The following is a 27,350-nucleotide window of genomic DNA, read 5'->3' on the forward strand; positions in this document are numbered from 1 at the left end:
ATTGGTCTTACAAAATTCTACCCTGTGATTTCCAGCATTATTTCTGTCACCAAGGCCAAATTTTCCAACTACCGGTGATTCTTCTTTGTTTCCAACTTCTGCATTCCAGTCACCAGTGATAATTAAGACATCCTGATTACATGTTCAGTCAATTTCAGACTGCAGAAGTTGATAAAAATCTTCAATGACCTCATCTTTGGCTTTGGTGGTTGGTGCATAAATTTGAATGATAGTTGTATTAACTATTATTAAGGTGTATGGATATTATCCTATCACTGGCAGCATTGTACTTCAGGACAGATACTGAAACATCCTTTGTGATGATGAATGCCATGCCATTCCTCTTCAAATTGTCATTCCCAGCATAGTAGATCATACGGTTGGCTGATTCAAAATGGCCAAAACCTAACCAGTCCATTTCAGCTCACTAATGCCTAGGATATCAATCTTTCTGTATTTCATCTCATTTTTGACAACTTCCAATTTTTAGACGCATACTTCATACATTCCATGTTCCACTTATTAATGGATGTTTGTAGCTGTTTCTCCTCGATTTTAGTTATGCCATGTCAGCAAATGGAGGTCTCAAAAGCTTTACCTTATCCATATGAGTAAGGCTGGTTTTACTCTGATGATGCAGCTCTTTCTCAATCCTCTTTTGAGAGCCTTCTAACCTAAGTGACTCATCCTTCTCTGTATTGGACAATGTTTCCAGACTATTCATAAAGTCGCACAGTAATGTATCAGACAGTGTTTCTCTGCTATTCATAAGGTTTTCCCTGGCCAATACTTTGAGAAGCGGATGATCTCTTCCTTCTTCCTAGTCTGTCTTAGTCTGTAAGCCCAGCTGAGACCAATGCACCATATGCACCCCACTGGGTTTGAAACACTGGTGATACAGATTCAAGACTAACAGCAACACATCACCACAGTAGGACAAACTGACAAGTTTATCTCCCTTGGGTATTAGAAACCTCTCCAACCTCCCCTTACCTGGATCCCTGAGGCTGACTTCTCACTCTGTCCTTTCCCCTGCTTTCCCACCTTGCTGCTTGTGGGGCGTGGCCTGGGTTCCCTCCCTTTACCTGGACCCAGATGGCTGACTTTTTCTGGTTTAAGTATCAGGGTTATGCTGGCTTCATAGAGTGAATTCAGGAGTATTCCATCCTTTCCTATGTTCTGGAATAGTTTGAGTAGAATTTGTGTCAGCTCTTCTCTGAATGTTTGGTAACATTCTCCAGTGAAGCTGTCTGGGCCAGGACTTCTTTATGTCGGGAGTTTTTTGTTTGTTTGTTTGTTTGTTTTTAATAACCTGTCCAATTTCTTCCTTTTAATGGGTCTGTTCAAATTGTGTTAGTTTTGGTAGGTAGTGTGTTTCTAGAAATTTGTCTATATTATAGGTTTTCAAATTGGTTGGAGTACAGTTGTTCATACTATTCTGTTATTACCCTTTTTATTTCAGTTGAGTCTGTTGTGACATCATCCACTTCATTTCTCATTCATGTTATATGCATCTCCTCCTTCCTTTCTTTTGTTAAACTTGCCACTGGTTTGTCAATTTTATTAATCCTTTCAAAGAAACAACTTCTAGTCTTCTTGATTCTCTCTATTGTTTTTCAATTTTCAGTCTCATTTATTTCTCTAATCTTTATTATTTCCTTTCTTCTGGTGAATGTAGCTCTTTTTCTTTTTTGCTATCCTTTTTCTAATTGTTGAGTTATTGTGTTAAGGTGTTGATTTAGGTTTTTTTCCTCTTTTTGGATATGTGTGTTTATTGCTAAAAATTGTCCTCTGAGCACTGCTTTTTCTGTATCCCAAAGACCTTGATATGTTGTATTTTCATTCTTGTTTGAGTCAAAGATTTTTTTTATTTAATTTTTTATTTCTTCTATTACCCAATAGTTTTTAAGTATGGTGTTATTCATTTTCCATGTATTATTTTTCCTTTCTCTTCCTGTTGTTGATTTCTACTTTTACAGCACTTAATGTGAGGAGATGGTTTCTAGTATTTTGATGTTTATAAATTTATTAAAGATTGCTTTGTGGCCTAACATGTGGTCTATTCTGGAGAATGTTGCACGTGCACTGGAAAAAAATGTCATCATATTTGCCTTCTCACCTTCAAGACTCTTGTTTATGACTGTTGTTGATTGATTGTGCTGCTTACCTCTTCTGTACCTTTGTTGCGTTTCTTTCTAGTTGTTCTGTCCTTCATCAAAAGTGGCATATTAATGTCCGTTACTATTATTGTATGGGAGTTCTGATAGCATAGTGGCTAAGGCACTTGACTGCTAACCAGAAGGCCGGCAGTTCAAACCTCGGAAGGAAGATGGGCAATCTACTTCCATAGTGATACTGCCTCGGAAACCCAAGGAGGGGTCACTACGAGTTGGGTCCGACTCGACGGCACATAACAACAATAACAACAATTATTGTGTAATTGTATATTTCTATTTTCAATTTTGATAAATTTTGATTTATGTATTTTAGAGCTCTTTCATTGGGTACATAGATGTTTGTTCTTGCTGTATTAATGTTTTAATCAATACATAATATTCTTCCTTGTCTCTTTTGCAGGTTTTGCCTTGAAGTCTTTTATATCTGAAATTAATATTGCCACTCCTATTCTTTTTTGGTTGCCATTTGCTTGATATATGTTTTTCCATCCTTTGATTATTATCTCATTTTTGTTTTTGTGTCTAGGTATATCTCTTGTACGCAACATTTTGATGGGTCATGTTTTCTTATCCATACTGCAACTCTCAGTCTCTTGACTAGTGCATTCAATACATTTACATTCAGTGTAATTATAGATAGGTATGAATTTACTGCTGTCATTTTGTTGTGTTTCTTTGAGAGTGTGGTATTGGTAGTTTCTTTGTTCCATATATTTTTCTTCGCTGAGTTCATTTTATTTACAGATTTGCCTATCATTTCCTTCATTGCTGTTGTTTTAGTGTTTACTTAGTCTTTATGATTTTCTACTTTTTTTTATCTTGGTGATAAGGTTTTTAATTTTCTTTGAGATTACCTGATAATCTATTATCATCTTCCTAAGTTTAAAACAGTCTATCCTATCTGAATATCATGTTGACTTCCTCTTCATTTGGATGTTCTGTAATTACACCATTTATTCCCTCCTGGGGCTTTGTAGTTGTCATTTACAAACTGATGTCTCTGATTTCCTATTTTCAATCTTTTAGGTTTATTTTAATTTTGATACTTTTATATCTGGGATTTTCCAGTAATATATCAAATAATGTTTCACTGCTACTCATAAGGTTTTCAGTGGCCAATTTTTTCAGAAGTGAATGGACCTGACTTTCCCAGTCTGTCTGAGTCTGGAAGTTCTGCTGAAATCTGCCCACCATGGGTGACTCTACTGCTATTTGAAATATCAGTAGCATAGCCTCCAGCCTCACAGCAACATGCAAGCCACCACAACACAACAAACTGACAAATGAGTGGCGAGTGTACATCAGGGTTGTATTCTTTCACCGTACTTGTTCAATCTGTATGCTAAGTAACTAATCTGAGAAGTAGGACTATGGAGAAGAATGCAGCATCAGGATTGGAGGAAGAATTCATAACAGTCTACAAAATGCAGATGACACAACCTTGCTTGCTGAAAGTGAAGATGACTTGAAGCATTTACTGATGAAGATCAAAAACTATAGTTGGCAATATAGATTACATCTCAACATAAAGAAAACAAAAATTCTCACAACTGGACCAATAAACAATGTCATGATAAATGGAAGAAAGATTGAAGTTGTCAGGAATTTCATTTTACTTGAACACCCACGGAAGTAGCAGTCAAGAAATCAGATGTCATATTACACTGGGAAAAGCTCCTGCAAGGAACTTCTTTAAAGTGTTAAAGAGTAAAGATGTCACTTTGAAGACTAGGGTGCACCTAATTCAAGCCATGGTATTTTCAGTCATCTCATATCATTTCACCATACGTATTCAATCTCTATGCTGAGCCAATAATCTGAGAAGCTGGACTATATGAAGAAGAGTATGGCATCAGGATTGGAGGAAGACTCATTAACAACCTGCAATAAGCAGACAACACAAGTTTGCTTGCTGAAATTGAGGATGACTTGAAGCACTTATTGATGAAGATTAAAGACACCAGTCTACAGTATGGATTACATCTCAACATAAAGAAAATGAAAATCCTCACAAGTGGACAAATAAGCAGCATCATGATAAATGGAAAAAAAGGTTGAAGTTGTCAAAGATTTCATATTACTTGGTTCCACAATCAACACCAATGGAAGCAGCAGTCAAGAAATCAGATGACATATTGCACTGGGCAAATCTGCTGCAACAGATCTCTTTCAAGTGCTGAAAAGCAAAGCTGTCTCTTTAAAGATTAAGGTGTGGCTAACACAAGCCATTGTATTTTTAGTCACCTCATATGCCTGTGAGAAAGCTGGGCAATGAATAAGGAAGACTGAAGAAGAGTGGATGATTTTGAGTTATGGTGTAGGAGAATACTGAAAGTACCATGGACTGCCAGAAAAACTAATAAATCTGTTCTGAAAGAAGCACAGCCAGAATGCTTCCTGGAAGTGAGAATGGCTGGACTTCGTCTCACCTACTTTGGTCATGTTGTCAGAAGGTACCATTCCCTGGAGAAGGATATCATACTTGGTAAAGTGGAGGTTCAATGGAAAAGGGGAAGGCCCTCAATCAGTTGGATTGACACAGTGGCTGCAATGATGGGCTCCAGTATAGCAAGGATTGTGAGGCTGACACAGGACCTGGCAGTGTTTCATTCTGTTGTACATAAGGTAGCTATGAGTCAGAGCCAACTCAATGGCACCTAACAACAATATATGCATGTGAAAGCTGGACAATGAATGAGGAAGACTGAAGAAGAGTTGATGTCTTTGAATTGTGATATTGGTGAAGAATACTGGAAATATCATGGACTTCCAGAAGAGTAAACAAATCTGTCTTGGAAGAAGTGCAGCTAGAATGCTCCTTAGAAGCTAGAATGGTCACACTTCACCTCACCTACTTTGACTATCTTGTCAGAAGAGACCATTTCCTGGAGAAGGAATCATGCTTAGTAAAGTAGAAGGTCAGCATGAAAGGGGAAGACCCTCAATGACATAGATTGACACAGTAGCTGTGATCACGGGCTCAAACATATCAAGGGTCATGAGGATGGTGCAGGACTGGGTAGTGTTTTCGTTCTGTTGTACGTGGGGTTGCTATGAGTTGGAACCAATTGACAGCACCTAACTACACATATCTGCATTGATTTCTGGGTAATACTGTCATGTGTCTCAATCTCAGATTGTTGTCTGCTCTTCTGGTTTCTTTGTGCAAAGGACACCCTTTAGTACTTCTTCTAAGCTTGAGCTGGTCTTTACAAATTTCTTCAATTTCTGATGATCTGAACATATCCTAATTTCACAACTGCATTTAGTGGACAATTTTGATGGATATATAATTCTTTTTTGGTAATTTTTTTCTTTTAGGGTTTTATATATGTCATCATATTTGCCTTCTCACCTTCAAGATTTCTGCCAAGAAATCAAAGCTTAGTCTTTTTGTATCTTCTTTGCAGATAACTTTTCACTTTTCCCAAGCTGCTTTCAAGATTCTCCTTTTATCTTTGGTTTTGGAAATTCTGTGGGTGTTTTTTTTTTTTAGGGGGTGGATTTTACTGTTTTACATTCAACAGTTCATACATATTTTGTTTTGTGACACTGATTACAATCCCCACAATGAAACAGCTTTCCTCCCCTTTCTTCCTGTGGTCATTCTTTCTCTGTGTCCTTTCTGTTTATGCATTCCTGCCTCCCTAGCTTTCTCCTTGTACAAATGCTGACCTTCTGATCTCCCGTGATTGATTGTTCTAAGGAGTACATCTCCCTGGTGTAGTTGTTCAGCTGGTAGGCCTGTCTATTGTTTGGCTAAAAGTTAGCCACATGAGTGAGTCCAGTTCCAGGCTGAAGAGTGACTAGGATCATAGTCTCAGGCTTATACCTGTCTCTACCTGACCAGTAATCCTGGTCTTTTTTTTGTTTTTTTAATGTTGTTCCACATTTTTCTCCCACTCTATCCAGCATTTCCAATTTTGATCCCATTCTGAGTAGTTAGCATTGGTAGCTGGGCACCTTCTAGTTCTTCTGGTCTTGGAGTAGTATAGGCTGAGGTTCTCATGGTCCATAGTTCTTTGGACTAATTGTTTCCATGTGTCTTTGATTTTCCTCACTCTTCTTTGTCCTGGATAAGGCGAGATCAGTAGTTGCAACTTAAATGGCTACTCTCATGCTTTTAAGACTCCAGTTGCCACTCACCAAAGTAGGATGTAGAACAGTGTTCTTAGGTACTAAACCAAAACCAAACCAAGCTCACCGCCTTAGAGTCAGGTCTGACTCATAGTGACCCCTCCTTGTGTTTCCAAGGTGGTACCACTATTGGAGTAGACTGCCCAACCTTCCTCCTGAGGAGTGAGTGGTGGGTTTGAACTGCCAGCCTTCTGGTTAGCTGTCAAATGCCTTAGGTACTATGCCACCAGAGCTCCTATGTTGTGCTAATTGAGCTTGATGTCCCCTGCAGCCATGATCTCAAGCTCACAGGCCAAGCAACTTACTCTTTCAAGGTTCTTAGTTGTGACTAAGAAGTTATCCTAACTTTGTCCTCTGTTAGCTATATAGTGCATATGTACATTTTTATAGCACATACAAATATGAATGTAGGAATATCATCTTCCCAACCTATGTATGGTCATGGGTATATTCACATTCTCCTATCCATACTTGATCTTATTGCCTGTCTTCCAATGTATCCACTCAAAGATTAGTCTTTGTTATTATTGATAATGTAGTACTGTGTATGTAATATTATTTACCTTTATTGTCTGTTATCACAGTTTTGGAAACTTTGATTATGATATGTCTTGGTGATTTTCTTTTCTGATCTATCCTATTGGGGATCATTGAGCTTCTTGAATGCATATCATCTTGTCTTTCATGATAGTTGGGAAGTTTTCTTCCAAGAAATTTTCAACAATTTTCTCAGTGCTTAGGATTTTTTTTTTTTTTTTTTTTGTCTCTTCCTCTTCTGGAATTCTGCTCACTCTTAAATTATTTCTCCTGATAACATCCTACATATCATAGCAAGAAGGGTTTCTTCATGTTTTTTTGTTTGTTTATTTGTTGTTGTTCTTTTCTGATTATTCCTCTAACAGATTAGTATTGAGATTTATTTTCAATTTCACTAATTCTGTCTTCAGTTGATTCAATTCTATTCCTTTACCCTTCCAATGCATTATCTATTTCTGAAATTTTAGTATTAATCTTCTAGATTTCTATTTGCTGCTTTTCTTTTATAGTTTCTAATTTTCCATTTATTTTGTCATTTTGTTCTTGTATATATTTTTGAATTCTTATATAACTTTGTATTTTTCTTTCTCTACGTTTTCTTTTATCTTTCTCTCAATCCATTGAAAGTACCTAAATATAATTATTTTGAATGCCTCATCTGGTACTTCTAATAGCATTTCTTCCTTCAGAAGATTTTCTGGTCCTATATTTTGAACACTTTCCTGAGCCATCTTTTTTTGTGTGTGTGTGCAATTTGAAGTTATCTGTAATCTCTGAGACATTGTGTTGTTATTATATTTATTGATTGATTGTATGTTGGTTTGTAATTGGGTTACCTAATGCTGTTCTGACAAGAATATATCACAAAAGAGATGGTTTGAACAAACAGGAGTTTATTCTCTTACAGTTCAGGAGGCTAGAAGTCTGAGTTCAAAGTGCCAGGCTGTAGGGGCTGTGTGAAAGCCCTTTAACCTTGAGCTTCAGCTCTGCCTCTTGCTCCTGGCCCACTGAAGCTAGAGGCATCTCTTCACTCAGGCAGCCTCTGGCTGCTAAGGCTAACAAGCCCAAGGTTGACAAGTAAAATGGCACAATCCCAATATTACCAAACTACATGGCAGGCCATTAATTCAAGCCCATTGAAAGTCCCAAGGTCACCAGAGCATGGCAGACTGCTAAACAACAACATGGATACATGCAGGGTTCAAGCATGCCATAAGCTAGAGACCATTCACAAAGCTGTTTCTTATATATAGGAAGCAGACCACATCCCTAAAGCATTCAGCTGCTTGTGGTAGGTCCCACCATGGAGTTGATTGCCATTCTCATCATGAGGAATAACTACCATCAGCTGCCCAGCCACTCAACCTGGCCTGCCAAGTTGACACACAAACTTAACCACAACAGCTTATTTCACCCTGGTTTTTTTTTTTTTAATTGTTTTGTTTTATTATATCCAAGCAACAGGGCAGATGTGCTACTCTAGTCATTAGTTTGGGTGCTCACTATCAGTCTCTGAGTGGATTTGGCAGAAGATGGGGGTGTAGCATGAGTCTCTGATCTCTGGTCATGTAGAATGGCTGAGGGTGTGCTGAGTGAGTGTTGGCTGCCATCTGTCATCAATCCAGTGTTGCTGGAGTAAGTAGTGGCCCTTACCTAGTGGGTGGGGTAGCACGTGTTGTAGGTATGGCTGTATAGGGTTGCGGCTCCCAACTACTTGGGGGAGGAGAAAAAAGGGGGGAGAAGAAAAAGAAAAGAAAAGAAGGAGGAGGGGTGGAAGGACTAAGAAAAAAGACTTTAAGAAAGAAAAAAGCAACACAGTACTGGCACAAGTGCTAGCCACCAAACACAGCTCTGGCAAGAGTGCAGCACTTGCTCCATGAGAGCACACACCACTAAATGTGGTGTGCTAAATGGAGCAGGGCAGGTGCTCTTAAATACAGGGGTAGCAAAGGTGGGGCACCTGCCCCACAATATCAAAAGAGAAAAAGAAAAGTAAAGAAAAAAGGGGAAAAGAGGAAGAAAAGAAGAAAAGAAAAAAGCAAGGGAAGGAAGTAATAAGGAGAAACTATGAAGAAAGAAAAAGAGAGGAAAAGATGAAAAAAAGTGACACAGTAATACTGCAAACATTAGCTACTGTGTTAGGCTGGGTTCTCTAGAGAAGCAAAACCAGTAAAGCTTATATATTAAGAGAGAGAGAAATTTATCTTAGGAAAATTGCTCACACTTATAGAAGCTGGCAAGTCCCAAGTTCTTGGATTCTTGGATCAAAAGTCAAGCTGGAGGCTTTTCCTGACTCATACAGCTGCAGGGGCTGATGAGCTCAAGGTTGGCAGCGAGTATACAGGCTGTTGACTCCAATGAATGATAAATCCAAGATCTCCAGGCCGAATGGTGGATTGTTCACTCAGGGACAGTTGTAGGCAGCACAACAGAATCCCAATCCACAGAAGAGTGTCTCTTTTCCCAGGATATCCATACAGATATTGAAAGCAGGACACACCTCTAGGGAAACTCCCTTACAATGCATTGGCTGCTCAAAACATACACATCTGATCCCATCATGGGAATAACTCACATGACAACTGCTTAAATCACACAGAATTGTGGTCCAGCCAAGTTGACACACAACTCTAACTATCACAGCCACCAATGGCTACAGCAGGAATGTGGAGCTCACTCCATAGGAACACAGTTTGCCATCTGCAAAGGGGCAGGGCAAGTGCTGCTGACCTTGGAGTTGGTGGGGGCAGGAAATCACTCTGTGGAAATAATTTTTATAAAAAGGGATTGGGGAAGAGAAAGAAAGGAAAAAACTGGAAAAACAAGCAGAGGGAGAGAGAAGAACTAAGGAGGGAAAAAAAAAAAAAAAAACAGTACTGGCAAAAGCACTTGTCATCAAACATGGCTCCGGTGAGAACATAGCACTACCTCCACATGAGTGTGTACTGCTGACTGGGAAGTTGTGCATATGGACGTGGCTGACCATGGAGGTGGTGAGGGGGTTGGAATTGGGGGTTGTGGGGCAGGACACCTGGCTCTAGTGGATCAAATGAAATAAATACAAATTTAAATAAATAATAAAAAGTGAGAGAGAAGAGGAAGAAATAACAGAAAACTAAAAAAGAAAAAGGAGAGGGAAGAATTAAGACAAAAGATAAAGAAAACAGAAAACAAAGTAAAAGAAAAAAAGCAGGACAACATAGCACTGGCAGAAGGGGGAGGACTGACTGGCTGCTGGGTAGGTAGGGGTGAGGGGGTTTGCCCCTCTGATCATGGGGAGATTGTGCAGGGTTCAGGGGGAGAACACATCTCTCTGGGAGCTGGTCACCAATGCCAGTATAGTCCTGGGTAAGTAGAGCCAGTTACCTGATTCTTCCCCAATGAGGATATTGCTTGCAATAATTCACCTTACAACCATGCTTGTGCTAGTTGGCAGTTCACCACTCTGAATGCTTCCTTATTTGCTGTTTTCATTCAGTATCTTCCTCTAATCTGTATTCCATCTACTTCTTCATCCTTTCCTTTGAAGCTCTGGGTTCCAGGATTGTCATCTGTATACTTTTAACTTGGTTCCTTGAGTCTTTGTTGTAGACAGTCTGAACTGTTTATCAGCCCAGTCCACCATCTTAGATCCTCTCCTTCTCATTAAGAGCAGTTCTTCATGTGTTGTTGGCTATCTGAATGTCTTCTTTGGTGAAATGTCTGTTCATGTCCTATGCCCATTTTAAAATTGGATTATTTGTCTTTTTAGATATTAATCCCTTGTCTTTATAGTTTTAGGCTTTACATTTAGGTCTTTGAACCATCTTGAGTATTTGTATGTGGTGTGAGATATGGATCCTGTTTAATTTTTCTGTAAATGAATATTCAGTTTTGCCAGCTCCATTTGTTAAAGAGGCTATCTCTTCCCCCATTCAATGGGTTTTGGCCCTTTGTCAAAGATTAGCTGTCCTTAGGTGGATGTATTTACTTTTGGGCTCTCAATTCTGTTACATTGGTCTGGGTACCTGTCATTGGACCAGTACCAAGCTGTTTTTATTACTGTAGCTGTGTCATAAGTTTTGAGCTTGGGAAGTGTAAGGTCTCCTAATTAGATTTTCTTCTTTAGTAGTGCTTTCTTTGTCTGGGGTCTCTTTTCTTTCCATATAAAGTTGGTGATTAGTTTTTTCCATCTCACTAAAGAATGATGATGGAATATGGATTGGGATTGCATTATATGTATAGATTGCTTTGAGTAGTATTGACATTTTCACAATGTTAAGACTTCCTATTCATGAACATGGTATATTCTTCCATTTATGTAGGTCTCTTTTGGTTTCTTGTAGTGGTGTTTTGTAGTGTTCTTTGTATAGGTTTTTTGTATCTCTGGTTAGATTTATGTAGGAGCTCTGGTAGCACAGTAACTAAAGAATTTTGCTGCTAACCAAAAGGCTGGCATTCAAACCCACCAGCCATTCCACAGGAGAAAGATGAGGCAGACTACTTCTATAAAGATGCATAGTTTAGAAACCCTATGGGGAAGTTCTACTCTGTCCTATAGGGTGGCTATGACTCAGAATCAACTTGATGGCAGTAATTAGGTTAGAATTTCTCCTAAGTTCTGTAAAGTTACTGCCTTGGAAATCCAAGGAGGAGTCACTATGAGTCGAATCAACTCAACAGCAGTGAGAGCGAGTGATTTCAGCTTTTGGATGGCTATTGTAAATAGAAGAACTCTTGTAGCATAGTGCTTAAGGCACTTGACTGCTAACCAGAAGGCTGGCAGTTCAAATCCACCAGCCACTCCTTGGAAGGAAGGTTGGGCAATTCACTTCCATAGTGATACTGCCTCGGCAACCCAAGAAGGGGTTGCCATGAGTCATGTCTGACTCGATGGCACATAACAACAACAACATTGTAAATGGTATTCTTTGCCTGATTTCATTTTCAGAGTTTTCTTTGTTAGTTCAAAGGAATCCAACCTATTTTTGTATGTTGATCTTGTACCCTGCAACTTGGCTGAATCCTTCTATAAGTTCCAGTAGTTTTCTTGTTAAGCATCTGCAATTTTCCATGTAGAGGATCCTATCTGCAAATAGAGATAGTTTTACATATTTCTTTGCCAATTTGGAAGTCTTTTATTTCCCTTTCTTGCTTTATGGCTCTAGCTATGACTTCCAATACAGTATTGAATAAGAGTGGTGATAAAGGGACTCTTTCTCTGGTTCCCATTCACAAAGATTATGCTCTTTCTCCATTGAGAGTAATGTTGGCAGTTGGTTTTGTATATTTACCTTTAACATTGTTGAGGAATTTCTTTTCTGTTCTTATTTTGTTGAGCATTTTTATCAGGAATGGGTTTTGCCTTTTCTGAATTGATTCATAGAATCATATGGCTCTTTTCCTTTGTTTCATTTATGTGGTGAATTGTGTTGTTTTTCTAATGTTGAACCATCTATGCATACCCGGTATGAATCCCACTTGATCATGATTAGCTATTACCATTATTATTTTGATATGTTAGATTTTATTTGCTAGAATTTTATTAAGAATTTTTGCATCTGACAGATGTTAGTGTATTATTGTTTGGTTTTTGTTTTTGTTTTTTTAGAAAAAAAGTTTCTTTTTTGATTTTGCTTAGCTTTAGATCAGAATTAATTCAGGAGTATTTTCTCCTTTTCTGTGTCCAGGAATAGTTTTAGTAGGATTAGCATCAGCTGTGGTGGCATAGTGCCTGAGGCATTTGACTGCTAACCAGAAGACTGGAGGTTCAAACCCACCAGTCACTCCTCAGAAGGAAAACTGGCCAATCTACTTCCACAGGGATACCACCTCAGAAACCCAAGAAGGAGTTGCTATGAGTTGAAACAGACTCGACAGCAGTGAGATTTTTTTGCTTTGGTTTTCTGAATGTTTGGTAGAATTCACCAGTGAAGTCTTCTGGGCCAAGACTTTTTTTGTTGAGAATTCCTTTATGACTTGTTCAAATTCTTCTTTTGTTATGGGTCTGTTCAAGGTATCTACCTCAGTCTGTGTTAGTTTAGGTAGGTAGTGTGTTTCTAGAAATTTGTCCCTTTCTTGTAGGTTTTCAAATTTAACTTTTTGTTTTTCCCATGCTGCTTCCAGGATTCTGTCTTTGTCTTTAGTTTTGGTGAGTTTGATGATATGTCTTGGTGATTTTCTTTTGGAGTTTATCCTGCTTGGGATTTGTTGGACTTCTTGAATGGATATATTCTCATCTTTCATCATACCAGGAAAATTCTCTTCCAACAAACTTCAACAATTTTTTCTGTGGTTTAATGTGTTTCTTCCTGTTCTGGAATTCCAGTTACATGTAGGTTATTCCTTTTGATGCTATCCCACATGAACCTTAGGCTTTCTTCATTTTGTCTTGATCTTTTTTCTGATTGATCACTTTCCCAAGAAGTATGGAGATATTTGCCTTCAATCTCACTAATTCTGTCTTCCATTGATTCAATTCTACTCCTTTGCCCGTTCAATATCTTATCTATTTCTGAAACTTTAGTATTAATCTTCTGGATTTCTACATGTGGATTTTACATCATTTCTAATTTTTCATTTATTTTGTCATTTTGTTCTTGTATTGTCTTTTGAAATTGTTCTAGGGTTTCCTCTGTGTTTCCCTCAATTTTGTCAGTGTTTTCCTTGATGCCTCTCAATTCATTGAAGATACCTAAATATAATTCTTTTGAATTCCTTATCAGGTAGTTCCAATGCTGCATCTTCCTCAAGGGTGTGTTTTGGGTTTGTATCCTGGTCCCTTGTTTCTCCTGCTTTATCTTGCTTCTTTGTGTGGACTGTGATGCTCTGTTTTCTCTGGAGCATTGTGACATTCTTGTGTTATATTTAACTGGTGATTGTATGTTGGAGTGACTTGCCCATGATTTTTGTTTTCTTTGTATGTTATCTATGTAGCAGGGTACTGTGCTGTGCTCCTCTATTTGCTAGGTGGCAGCACTTATACACTCACCACCTGTCTCCTTTCCTGCTGTCAGCCTCCCATATATCCCTGCTGTCCTTGGCAAACAGAGCCTATTCTTAGGTGCCTGAAATCCGAATGAGAATGCTGTCACTTTAAAATCCAAATGGCCACCACTTGTAAAGATTCAAAATGGCTGCACCCTTGGTCACTTTAAATATCCAAAATGGCCTCTGCTTGTGAACAATCAAAATGGCTGCACCATCCAGACAGCAGAAAGTCCACAGCTCAGGTTGTCTCCATCCTTGGTGTTTCCCTTCCTAGTCACCAGAGCAGTCATCCCTGCAGCCCTTAGCGACCAGGGCTGATCTTTAGGTCAATTCTCAGGCCCCAACACCACTTGGAAATATTCAGGCTATTGGTCCTGTCAGAGTAGCTGACAGTCCACTGCTCTGACTACCTCTGTGCTCACTGTTTGGGTTCAGGTTTTTCCACTAGTTGGTACCTTACCCACTTCTGTATACTTTCTTTCAAAGCTCAGGATTATCAGGCTCCAGGATTATCTTCTGTATCTTTGTCAACTGATTTCTCTTTTCTTTGTTGAAGAGGGTCTGTGTAGTTTGTCTGCCTATTCCTCCATCTTACCAGAAGTCACAATTATATCTTCTTGTTCAATTAACTCTTTAATCATTATATGCTGTCTTTCCTTATCTTTTATGCTGGTTTTTGCCTTAAAGCTTATTTTAGCAGAAATCAATATTGCCACTCTTAATCTTTTTTTTTTTTTTTTTTTTTGGTTGCCATTAGCTTTATAGGTGCTCTGGTGGTGTAGTGCCTAAGGCATTTGATTGCTAACCAGAAGGCTGGCAGCTCACACTGACCAGCCAATTCTTGGAAGGAAGGAAGATGGGGCAATCTACTTCCATAGAGATACTACCTCAGAAACCCAAGAAGGGGGGTCACCGTCAGAATTGACTCGATGGTAGTGAGTTTTGGTTTTTGGTTTTATTAGCTTTATATATGCTTTGCCATCTGGAATGATGCTTCTTCCAGGTGAGGGTATGACTGGGTATGGGGCACCTGGTCCAAGATGGTGCATTCTTCTGGCCTGTGGAGGCAACAGAGACAGGGCACCCAGTCCAGGACAGCATTGGTTTGGTTCTCTAGTGCCACTCACACAGAAATACCACAGGTGGAATGGCTTTAACAAACAGGAATTTATTCTCTTACAATTTTGGAGGCTAGAAGTCCAGGTTCAAAGTGCCAGATTCAAGGGGCTGGGTGAAAGCCCCTCAAGCTTGGGCTTCAGCTCTGTCTCTTGCTCCCAGCCCACTGAAGCTGAAGGCTTTCTTTACTTAGGCAGCTTCTGGCTGTTGAGGCTGACAAACCCAAGGTCAACAAGTAAAATGGCACAGTCCTGATATTACCAAACCACATGGTAGGCCATTGATTCAAGTCCATTAAGAGTCCCAACATGGCAGGCTTCTAAACAACAACCAGGTTATATGCAGGATTCAAGTGTGCCAAAAGCTGCAGACCATTCCTAAAGCTTCTCCTTATATACTGGGAGCAGACCATATCCCTAAGGCAGGTACTTAGTTGCTTACAGCAGCCACCATGGTGTTGATTACCAGTCTCATCATGGAGAATACTACATCCAGCTTCCCAGCCACTCAAAACCAGACCCAGCCAAGTTGACATATAAACTGAACTACCACAGCATTTCTCCCAGCCTTGGAGGTGGCTGGGGGCAGGGTGCCTGGTCCATGACAGTGTACTGTGCTGGCCATGGAGGCAGAGAGCATGTCCCTCAAAATGCCAGGGTAGCATATAAGCGGAGCCCAATTCTCAAGGGCACATGTCCAACCTTGTCAGGGACTACATGAGGTCAGGTGTCACTGGCTCCTGTGTAGGTGAGGGTGGGGGGTAGCACCAATTCTGGTCACTGGGAGGATGTGAAGAATAAGGCAGAAATCACACTTTTCTGGTCACCACCCACCAGTGTGGGTATTGGTGCAGTCCTGGGCAAGTAGAGCTGATTGTCAGGTTCCTGCCCCAATCAAAACACCGCTTGCAAAATTTCTAAATGGCCTTGCTGTTGAGCCAGTTGTCAATTTATTGCTCTGTATGTCTCCTTGGTCTCTATTTTCATTCACTTTGTTTTTCTAGTCAGTATTTGATCTATTTCTTTTGAAACTCAGGATTCCAGGATTATCATCCTATTCTGTTTCATTTGTTTGTTTGGGTCTTTGCTGTAGAGTGTCCGGGTAGCCTGTCTACCTAGTCCGCCATCTTGCTGGAAATCCCTGATAAATTTGTTTTAACCAAGTGGCATATTTATTTAAATGATGCCTGCTGTCTGTGTAAAAGGAGCCATGGTGGCACAAGTTTAAATGTTCGGCTGATAACCAAAAGGTTGGCAGTTTGAACCCCCTCAGCAGCTCCACAAGGGAAACACTTGATAATCTGCTTCTGTAAAGATCTCAGCCAAGAAAACCCTATGAAGAAATTCTATTCTGTCACATGGGAGGCCTATGAGTCAGAATTGATTTGCTAGCGCCTAATAATAGTCTATGAAAATGGGTGTCTTTCCATTACTAATAATAGAAATATTGCAATAGCAGCCCTGGGAACAAGGATTCCTGAGTCCAGACAAACCATGGGTGCTCAGAACTTCCCTATAAGCGTCCTGGAAGTCCTAGCTTAGAGCATAGAACCTACAGACTGAACTCTAAACTCTGACACAAAAGTCTGTGTGCCGGGTCAGCTGCTTCATTCATTTTTACCTTGGTCATCATTTGTCCATTTGTTTTTCAGCTACAAGGTCTTCTTTGAGTAGTGCCTAAGGCATTTGACTGCTAACCAGAAGCCTAGTGGTTCAAACCCACCAGGCACTCCTCGGAAGGAAAGTTGAGCAATCTACTCCCGTGGTGATACCACCTCAGAAACCCAAGGAGGGGTCACTATGAGTCAGATCTGACTCTACGGCAGTGCATTGGGTTGCATTTTATGTGCCCAGCCCAAGTCCAACTTCTTATTTTTTGTCTTGAAGATGGCATGCAGGGGAGGAAGTCACACCAAACCCAGTCACAAAGGACCTGAGGAGGGGGACAGTTTTGTCCATTTAACCTCAAATTCCAGAGTTGTGGGGTGAGGGAGAGCTTGAAAAAACAAGGAAATCTCACTTTACCCAGGGACATGGAAGGGCTGAAAATATTCCCACGGTCAAGAAGGGTCTGGCCTGACACATGGAAAACAGGTCAGTCTTGGAGGGATGGTGCTGTTTTGGGGATCTTCTTGCCCTTGGGGGCATACTAGAGACCATATCTGTGGGTCCCAGTCATAGTCAAGATCTTTCACAGGGGCTTAGTGGGAAGTAGTCAGAACCACTCCACAGTTCACTTATGCTGGTCATTCATCCAATTCTGGAGCCTGCATTTGCAGATCAAGTGCTTATGAGACATGGTGGTGGTTGAGTCTACCTGTGCCCCCATTGTGACCAGCATCCATCCCACCACCCAGAGCTTCACAGGTATAGGAGGGGTGACTTGGACTTGTCCCTGGTGCACAGAGAGGTGACCAGGACCTGTTGCCAATGTACAGAGGGGTGGCCAAGACCTGTCTCCAATGCACAGAGGGGTGAACAGGATCTATTCCCAGTGTACAGAGGTGCTTCCCAGAGCTCCATGGGCACAGAGAGTAGAGAGAGTACTAGCACATCCTGGGATAGGGAGGCACCTCAGAAGATGAAGTAGGTCATGAGGGATGAGAAAGACCTTGACAAAAGGGCCTGCAGAGGACCTGGCAGGAGCAGTGACTTGGGGGACAGCACCAGCACCAGTCAACTCTCCCTTTTGAGCTAACTTGAGTAGGCTTCTCACCAGGCCCCAAACATACCTAAATTAAACAGCACCTTAGCCTCAGACTTCAGCCTGAGAGCAAGGGGGTCATTAAGTATTTTAAGCTGGTGTGGAGGTATACCTTCCACATCATTAAGTATTTTAAACTGGTGTGGAGCCTGCATTTGCAGATCAAGAGTTTATGAGATTAGTAATTTAGTCAACCTATTCTTCAGCTAACCAAAAGTTCAGTGGTTCAAACTCACCAGCTGCTGCATGGAAGAAAAATGAGAGTCTGCTTCTGTAAAGATTTATAGCTTTGGAAACCCAGTGGGGGTCATTATGAGTCAGAAGCCACTCAATGGCAGTGAGTTTGTTTTTGTTGTTGTTCATTATTCAGCCGTGCTGGAACTGCTTTCAAAGAAGTGAAGAGGCTGGAAGTAAGAATGCAGTTGAGGGCTGTGGCTACAGTCCTGAAGAAATGGCAAGGACAGCAGGAGGACATGGAATCTGGAAGTCCTGAGTAAGCAGAATCAGCAGGGCCCAGTGAGTACTTGGCTGTGTGGGGTGGGAGATAGGAAGGTGCCTGAGATGGCTCCTGGTAGTCTGGCCTGGTACCTGGCTGGATGATAGTGCCATTTCTTAAGATGGAAGGAGTTGTAGGAGGAATAGAAATGAGTTGTCCATTAATTAATTTAATCAGATTGCTTTCCTCTTAACCTAGGTTCAGAATAGCTAAAACTGGTATTAGAGGATGGAGATGGGAAACTAGTCTTTGATGTTGCTATTTTGGCTGATCTTCATCTTTTGGTACTGGGCAGGTTTTTTACAAGACAATTGTAGAGCCTGAGTCACTGCTTTGGAAATCTGGAGAGGAAGGATGGTTAAGGAAAGAGCCATGCAGAGAAGGGAGGAGCATGGAGGTGTTTGGCCTTCCAGAGGCAGCAGGTGAACCAGGGAAAGAAGGGGGCTACTAGGCTGAAGGGAGCTCTGGTAGCATAGTGGCTAAGACACTTGCCTGCTAACCAGACGGCTGGCGGTTCAAACCCACCAGCCACTCCTCGGAAGGAAGGTTGGGCAATCCTACTTCCGTAGTGATACTGCCTCAGAAACCCAAGGAGGGGTCGCTATGAGTCGGGGCTGACTCGACGGCACATAACAACAACAACAACTAGGCTGAAAGTGGGTGTGCAAGAACATAACAAGCAATTGGCAGCAATTGGAAGGAATTGAGTCTGATGTGACCTTGAACTTGTCATTAATTTGTTCACACTCTTACATCAGCTTTCCTGCCTAGAAATATTTTCTGTGCCTTGGTGACCTTATTTTATATGCCTAATGTATTGAGGAGCATCAAATTCCAGCCATTAAACTTGTTGTTGTTGTTGTTGTTATGTGCCGTCGAGTCGGCCCCGACTCATAGCGACCCCTCCTTGGGTTTCCGAGGCAGTATCACTACGGAAGTAGGATTGCCCAACCTTCCTTCCGAGGAGTGGCTGGTGGGTTTGAACCGCCAGCCGTCTGGTTAGCAGGCAAGTGTACTAGGGGTTGCAAACCCAAATGCCTATGGGGCCAAGTAGGTGACACAGTAAGAGATAGGAGCTAGAGACAAGAAAGATCATCATGTGACTCTCTGAGAAAATTGGTCATGCCCTGAGCTGCAGTGCCTGGGAGACTGTAAGGAGTGATGGCGACTGTGGCAAACTGGAGAGTACGTGCTACATTTAAATAGGGCAGCTGTTGCTCAGAACGTGATCAGGACCCCACAGAGCTATAAATCCAGTGTGGTTACATCTTTTGTTTTTTTCTTTTTTCCCCCCAAGAAAATCTGGAAATCTAAACTAAACATAAAACAAAACAACCAGCAAAAATGCAACATAAAAACAAAACAGCTCCCGATAGACTGAGCAAAAGACCGCAGAGGGCTGGATTGAGTCTACAAGCCATGAGTCTGTAACCTATGCTGCTATTCAGGGATTCCTATCAATCTAGGCTCTCCAACTGGGACCCACAGATTCACCCCTTAAAGCTGGAACCTGGTGAATTCACTCTGTAAGGATGGGGTGCAAAGAAGGGGCCTTCTCTGGGAGCAAAGAAAGAAAGATTTCTGAGGCCAGATCTCAAAATGTTAATCAGATTCAGAAACATAAAACATGACAATTTAATGATGTTTGGTGGAAACTGAGAATTCTTTAAAGTTCTAACTACCCTACATTGAATTCTAATACTTTTTTAATTATTAGATATAAAATGCTTATAATTTTAGGGGGAAATTAGACTTGGTAATTTATATTTCTTGTTTATACAGTACAATTTGCTGATGAAAAAATGTGCTAAACTTATTGATTCATGACCATAATTGTTTAATTATTTATCATTGCAGAATGGTATTAGCATTGCTAATAATGCAGATGTGCACAAAGGCTGAGGAGTCAGACGCAGCTTTTGTTTGGGGTGTGCGGGGCTCCAGGAGGGTTGCTTCAGGCCAAAGGGCAGCCTGCCGGGGACATGATACTCCAAGGCCATGCCTGTCTCCACAAGAATGACAACAGAAGTCTCCATCCTGGTAGCAGTGGAATTTCTGAACCACACTCTGTGCTGCCTCTGAACTCAGATCCTGGGGCTCAGGGGCTGAGTCAAGCCACTGTGAGGTACCTTCATGCCACCTGCTGCCCTACCATAGCTTGCCTTCATCCACTCACCCTGCATGGCCTAGCTGACCTCCACAGGGGAAGCTCAGGGAGAGCCAGGTCCACAGATATTGGGAGAGGTCACCACAAGGTTCTGAGCAGCCCCCGAAATTTGTCATTTGGCTAAACATTCATGTTCTCAACCATCACCTAAATGCACAGGTGGAACAAATCCAAAAGAAAGTCAAAGGTCATACAAGACCTCAGCCCCTATGCTCACTCTCAGAATTGCGAGATTGTCTGATGCAACCTGCTCATTTTACAAACAGAGAAACTGAGGCCTATGGAGGGGCGAGTGCTTCAGTTAATAGTCTCCTGTAGCCCCCTGTAGAGCTAAATGAAGTCATGAAACATGAACCCAAAGCTCAGAACAGAGGATGAACCTGGAGACACAACTTGGAAGTTATCTGACCAGCCATGCTGGAGTGGATTGAATTCTTTCTCCCAATTGCTTACTTCCCTATGATGGAGTTGTCTGTCCACATCTTTGTCACAGTTCACAGTGCATCAACCGTACTTCCTCACCCTCTGACTTTGGAGTCAACCCAAGCCCATCAATGGATTGATAGCAGACAAGATGCAAACAGAACCTTGGGATGTTTTTATGCAGCTGGTCTTGGTCTCCTAAGCTTCAGCTTCTTCCATGAGAAGGCCACACCTGTGTAGCTGAGCCTGCAAAAGAGACTCATGGAGCAGAGCTAGCCCAGTGGTGCGCAGGGGCACAATTGAGAAAAAAATGCTCACTGCTGTCTAACAGTGAGTTTCAGGGTAGTTTGTTACACAGAAATATTGCTGCAATCAGTAACTGATAAGGTGGGTTTTAGAGCTATGGGATTAGGTCAGATCACCCAGGGAGAAGGAGGGGTGGAGAAGAAGGCTGAGAAATAAATCTAGCAAACTCTGGCATTCAGAGTAGAGGAGAAGGAGCTGCCCAACAATGACTGGGCAGAGACAGAAGGAAAAGCATTAGACTGTGGCCCATGGAGGACATGAGAGGCATGTGTTCCAAAGAAGACATATATGTGCTGCATGTTGTCAAGTGGTCAACCAAGATGAGGGCAGAAAAGTCTTTTTGATTCATGTACAGCAAGATCACCAGTGATTGTAGTGTGACACTGAGCAGAATTCAGTGATGAAGGCTGGGTTGTGGGAGCCAAATAATGGGCACCTGGCAGCAGAACAATAGATCCAGGGGCTCAGATACCCATTGGCACAGGATGGAAAAAGGAGTTCAGAGACACTCAGATGTCCATGTCAGGTGGCCCAGCAGTGTACAGAGCAGACATGATAATCTCCCAATTGTAGACAAGTCACCTGAAAGTCAGCAATGTCAACAGACTCCTACAAGGTCCTGTGACAACAGGGGCAAAGCTAAAATGTAGACATGACAGCTGGAGAGATGATCAGGAAGCCACATAGCATGACACCTGGAGACAGCACAGAGAAGCTCCTGGTTTCTAAGCAGGCCACGCAGTTCAATGCCACTGTCTATGGGATCCCAGTGCCTCAACTGCATGTCCACCTGTAGATCATAGATTGCCTTGGAAATGGATGTCCTGTTCCTGGGGGTCTCAGATGACTTCCTTGGATCATCTCACCTCTCACCTAACCACAGTCCTACCACTTCTTCCCTGAGCCCATGGATGGAAGGAACGCAGATCATTCTGGTTGCCATGTAAGCCTGGATCTAAAATTCCTCAACCACTTGGAGAACCCAACTGTGGCAACAGAATCCCGTGCCATGGAGAAAGGGCTCTTCTGAGGCCCCAGCACCACAAGCTTGAATGGTTCTTCCGTGAAATCTCTTTTTTGGCCTGAAGCTCCCTTCCAAGGTGTGAGAAGTTTATGTATCAGAATGAAGTGTTGAAAAGAAACAAAAGTACCTGGTGTATTGCAACTTTTAGGGGCAGGAAAAGTTTTGCTGGGTCTGATCAGGAAGGACAGAAGCATATCCTTTTCCAGCAAAGGAAGAGGCAATACTCTTGGTATCTAAAGTCCAGAGCAGTCCATTCCTTCTTCCAGTCCCCCAGCTTTGGTGTTTCAAACCACTGAAGGGGACAATCTGAGAGCCCAACAAGGTATACAGGGGACATGGTGTTGTGCTGGAGGTTGCAAACTCAAGAGAGAGAAGCCTGACTTCCTGAGCCTGAAGAAGGGACATCATTTAGCCAAGTGGCCACAGGAATAGTGTCAACACCACGGACCTAAGCCTCTAGCATCTTCTAGCTCAGAATTTGTGCCTGAGTCATGAGAAAAGGAAGGGGTTCAGCTAACAGCTGATGCCATCATCGTGCCAGCTGGACTTCAGAGATTCTGTCTGATTTGGAGAAAGAAAAGAAGGCAGCTTTCTCTGCTTCCAGAACTCACTGAGTAACTCTGAGCCCAACACTTGTCCTGATGCAGGGGAGGAGTGGGTCTCCTGGTGTTCAGCTCTAAGAGAGACAGATGGCAGAGGGGCAGCAGGTGTCAGCCTTTGCACACGCCTTGACTTCACTCGAAGGACCTCTCTCCACAGTATCTCCTGCTTCCATAACCAAGCTCTGAAGCCCGTCCCCACCCCTTGGGAGTCATGACCCCCAATCTGTTGAGTTTTCTCTGAGCCTCGGCTTTCCCAGAAGCCATGTCAGTTTCTGGCCTGTGTGTTTCCAACAGCTTTGCAGCATAGTTTGAGCCTAAATTTTTGTTCTCCTTAATTAAAACGTTTTTGTTTCTAAAATTACTGAGTTTCACGTTTCCACATCTCCCCTTTGTTGGAAGCCTGAGTTTGTGGCTCAAGCCCTAACTTTGTCATTTACTAGCATATTTAACCTCATGCCTTTTATTTGCCCTTTCCAGTCCTCAGTTTTCTCATCTGTAAAATGGGGATCAAAAGTCCCATCATATACAGCTCCAGTGAGGATTCAGTGGGATAAGGTGTGTAGTGGGTCCAGGGCAGATCAAGTATCTCATAAACATTTGCTGACCCGGCCAACACCCAAGGATGCCCTGAAAGGAAACAGTACCAGAGCAGGACCAGTCTACCATGTGAACTTGGATGAAGCCTCCCCTCTATGTATGAAAAAATAACTGTCAGACATAACAATTTCTGGAGGTTCTTCCAATTTGGAATAATAATAATAATAGTAGCAGCTAATGTTTATTAATGGAGTCTCTGGGATTGCCAGTGGCTAAGGCCCTCAGTTCCTAACTGAAAGGTTGGAGGTTCAAGTCCACGCAGTGGAGCCTCAAAGGAAAACCTGGCAATTTCCTCTTGAAAAATCAGCCATTGGAAACCCTATGGAGCCCAGTACTACTCTGACACACATGTGGGGTCACCATGAGTCAGAGTTGACTCAACAACGGGTTTTTGAGGGGCAGTGGTGGTTCTGTGATAAAATTCTCATCGTCCATGTGGCAGACCAAGTTCTCTGGCCAGTGCACCTCATGCGTGGCCACCACTGACCTGTCAGGAAGGCTCATGATGCTGAACAGGTTTCAGCAGAGCTTCCAGACTAAGACGGACGAGGAAGAGAAGCCTGGCAATCTGCTTCTCAAAAACAGCCAGTGAGAACTCTATGGATCATAATGGTCCAGTGCACAACTGATCAAGGAGATGGTGTAGAACCAGGCAGTGTTTCGTTCCCTTGTATATGGGGTCGCCATGAGGCAGGGACCATCTCAACTGCAGCTAAGAGCAACAGTCCTTATCATGTGCATATTTTTGCCAGGCATGTTTCTGGATACTTGCAGCAGAGACTGTGGGTGCAGCACATCCAGGCATTCCCTTGGCCCTCTGCTCCCCATGCCCAGGCTTTCCATGGCAGCACTGGGACTGTCTGGTCCTGGGATGGTACTCAGTAGGCAGGAAGGACAGTCACTAGTGCCTGGGGGTTAACACCCACAGAGGCATCGTCAATCAGTGAGGGGAGGAACTGGGGAATAACTACCCCAACTTCCTCACCCTCAGGTGGAAAAACTTCAAGCATGTTCCATGCTGTCCCTGAGATCCCTCATAAACTTGATCCCCAGAGCCCACAGTGAAACCTGGCTCTGTGTGCACTCGGGATGAGCTGCGTTCACCTGCCTGCCTCACCTCCCTCTCCCATCCTGGGCTTCCTCCCAAATAGGCCACTCCTCAGAGCCTTGCCTCAGAGTTTGCTTCTGAGAAAGCCCAAACCTGCATTTCTAAGCACCTTCTTCTCATCAAGCTCGCAGCACCCCTGTGAAGCAAGAGGCAGAACCAGCTCCACCCTACAGACAGGAGCCAGGCTCAGAGAAGATAACAGGCTCAGAGAAGAGAGAGAAGTTTACCCAGGTCAGCCTCAGGGAAGTGTGGGACCAGGTTAGGTTCACAGCTACCTAGCCCAGAGCCTGAGCCCTGACTACCACACTGTGGGGCTCCATCTGCCTCAACTTCACCCTTCTTGTGCTCATTTAGCTGATGAGAAGGTAAGGGCTTTGCTACAAAGCCCCACCCCCCCAGAGTGGGTGCTCCGCCCCCTTATCTATGAGGGTGGCTCCTCTATGTCCCTTTGTGCTTTACCTCCAGGGCCAGGGCCAGAGCCAACCCTTTCTCCAGCAGACAGAGACCCATCTGTGTCACCTGGGTGGACGTAGCAAGGGCAAAAGGTGTGCACACAGAGAGACCTTGCTGGGGCTTGGTCTGCATTGGGATTTCTGTGCAGGGCCTGGGGTCCAAGACCTTATCTACCCAGCTCAAGGATCCTTATGATCAGACCATGTTCCCAGGGGTGAGGAGCCCCAAATTTGGAGTCAAAGGACCTACACCAAAAAGCTGTGTGACTCTGGGCCTGTCACTTCTCCCTTTTGTAGCCTGAAGTTTTCTTTCAGTCCAGTGGGGCTCCCCCGAGCATCATTCACCTCACAGGGACATTGAGGAAGACCTAGGATCATTCTTGGATCAAGAAGGAAGCACTTGGTAGGCCATAAAAAATGTGGGTGGAAAAAGGGAGCTGGCAGGATATATGTCTGTGTGTGTGTGTATACATATATGTAATATCAAATAACATTTGGTGGTACTATTACCAAGTGCCGTTCCAACTGCTCTTCATGTCTTCACTCCTTTGATCCTCACAACAAACACCCCTGTGAAGTAGGAACCATCATGATCCCCATTTAACAGATGAGTAAACTGAGTATGGCTGTGAGATATCTGCTGGGCTACCACATAGGCAAAAGCTCAGTCCTTCTGCCTGAGATGCTGGAGAAGTTATACGGCAGACCAAATGCGTGATTAGAGATGCTTGAGTGGCCCAGACCCCACCTCAGGGTGTAAGCAGAGACCTAGAAACATTTCTACAGAATCTGTTAACTGCAGTCTGAGCATGACTGTGGTCAAATGTGTGAGTTCCCCCAATCAGGACCCCAAACAGAGCATCCACTTGCTCCCAAGGCTCTGGAACTGCCTCAGTTCCAAGGACGGGAGACATAGCAATTGGGGGTATAAAGTGTAGGAAGCAGAGGAGAGAGCTCGGGTCTCCACTGCCTTGTTAGTCAGAGACTGAGATGGAAGCCACTGGTCACCAGGGGCTCCATCTGCTCTGTTGGTCACCTGCCCCTGGTGCTGATATGGAGATCCATATGAGCCCACTTTCTGGTGGATCTGCGTGGAAGCTAGCAGCTGCATCACTCACATATTCTCACAGTACTTAAGGAGTTTTTACCGTGTGGTGGACACATGGTCACTTGGTCCCTGAGTCTTTCACACACTTCTTTGGGAGAGTGTTTTCTCCCATTTTCCAGATGTAGCACTGAGAGAGGCCCAGGAGGTGGATATCTTGTCTTGGACCTCGTGGGAGTGGGGGTGGCTCTCTCCATCTGTACCCTGGTCTAAGCCCAGGGAGGGACGGGCATCCACATTGGAACTCACCTCCCTCCATGGTCCAGGCTGGGAGCAGGGGGGACCTGCAGCACATGGTAGAGTTCAGGCCATAGCCAGCAGGGCCCAGCCAGGCCACAACAACCCCCCAGTGGGGGCTGTAAGTCAATGGCTTCCCTCTCAGCCATTCTCCAGGACGCTGGTAACAGCCACTCCCCTCCAAGGTTAACAGGATAAAGGCTGGGTAAAGAAACTACTCATTTCCCCAGCTCGAAAGAAGCAATTATGCGACTTTCTAACGTGGTTTCAAATATATTTTGCAAACTAGAACTCAGACAAATATTAATGGTAGCAAATTACAGTACTTAGCAGAATTATCACCTAGCAAAGAGGGGCTTTTAATCTATAAAAAATATCAACAAAAGATGTAAATATGAACCCCTCGATGGGTGGTGTATCTTGAAGAAAATATACATCTAATCTCACAGTGTGTTACCTCTAGTACCTGGGGAGAAGGTTAACAATTCTGAGACATTCCCTACGGCTAGAGAATATATTTTGAAGTAGATTTGTGGATATCAGAGACTTTAAATCTATTGTATAATCATACAGCAGGAGGGAGGGGCTGGCTACCTATTTCTCAGGGATGGAAGGCACCAGTGAGAGCTGTTTAAAGGGCTCGCTTCCCTCCCTGAAGCTCCTCCTCAGGTAAACAGAGCTGACTTGATCTGAAAAGTCGCCCAGCCCATTGCCTCATCTTGAAAAGGGGGTACTGAGGGGCAGTGGAGCTGATAACAGGGTACTGGGGCATAAGAAAAGCAAACTCCTGACTCAGTCATGAGAGGGCCATGAAATGAGTGAACCACATTGAGTGAATTGTCATGGTGAGAACATAAGTATGAGTGAGGGTCCCCCATGACATTATCACAGCACATCTGAGACCCCACAGCCCACTCTGACATCCCAGGGACCACACTCAGGCAACAGAACCCCAGTTACTCCCCCTGGGACTTCCCTTTGGCTCCCTGTGGCCAGGACAGGCTTGCAGCAAACAGCTACAGAACCACCAACGGCAGTCACGGCTGAGGTGGAAGAATGGCCTGTGGGAGGCCGTGAGGAAACAATAATCATGTCGCCATCTCTCCATGCCAATGGCACCTCCTCCATGATAACACTCATGCACTTCTTCCATGCCAGTCCCCTACATTGCCCTTTTGAGGAGAACCTCGGGCT

Source organism: Orycteropus afer, unplaced genomic scaffold (assembly GCF_000298275.1).
Source record: "Orycteropus afer afer isolate SDZICR_OR568_19922 unplaced genomic scaffold, OryAfe1.0 scaffold00009, whole genome shotgun sequence".
Classification (NCBI taxonomy): domain Eukaryota; kingdom Metazoa; phylum Chordata; class Mammalia; order Tubulidentata; family Orycteropodidae; genus Orycteropus; species Orycteropus afer.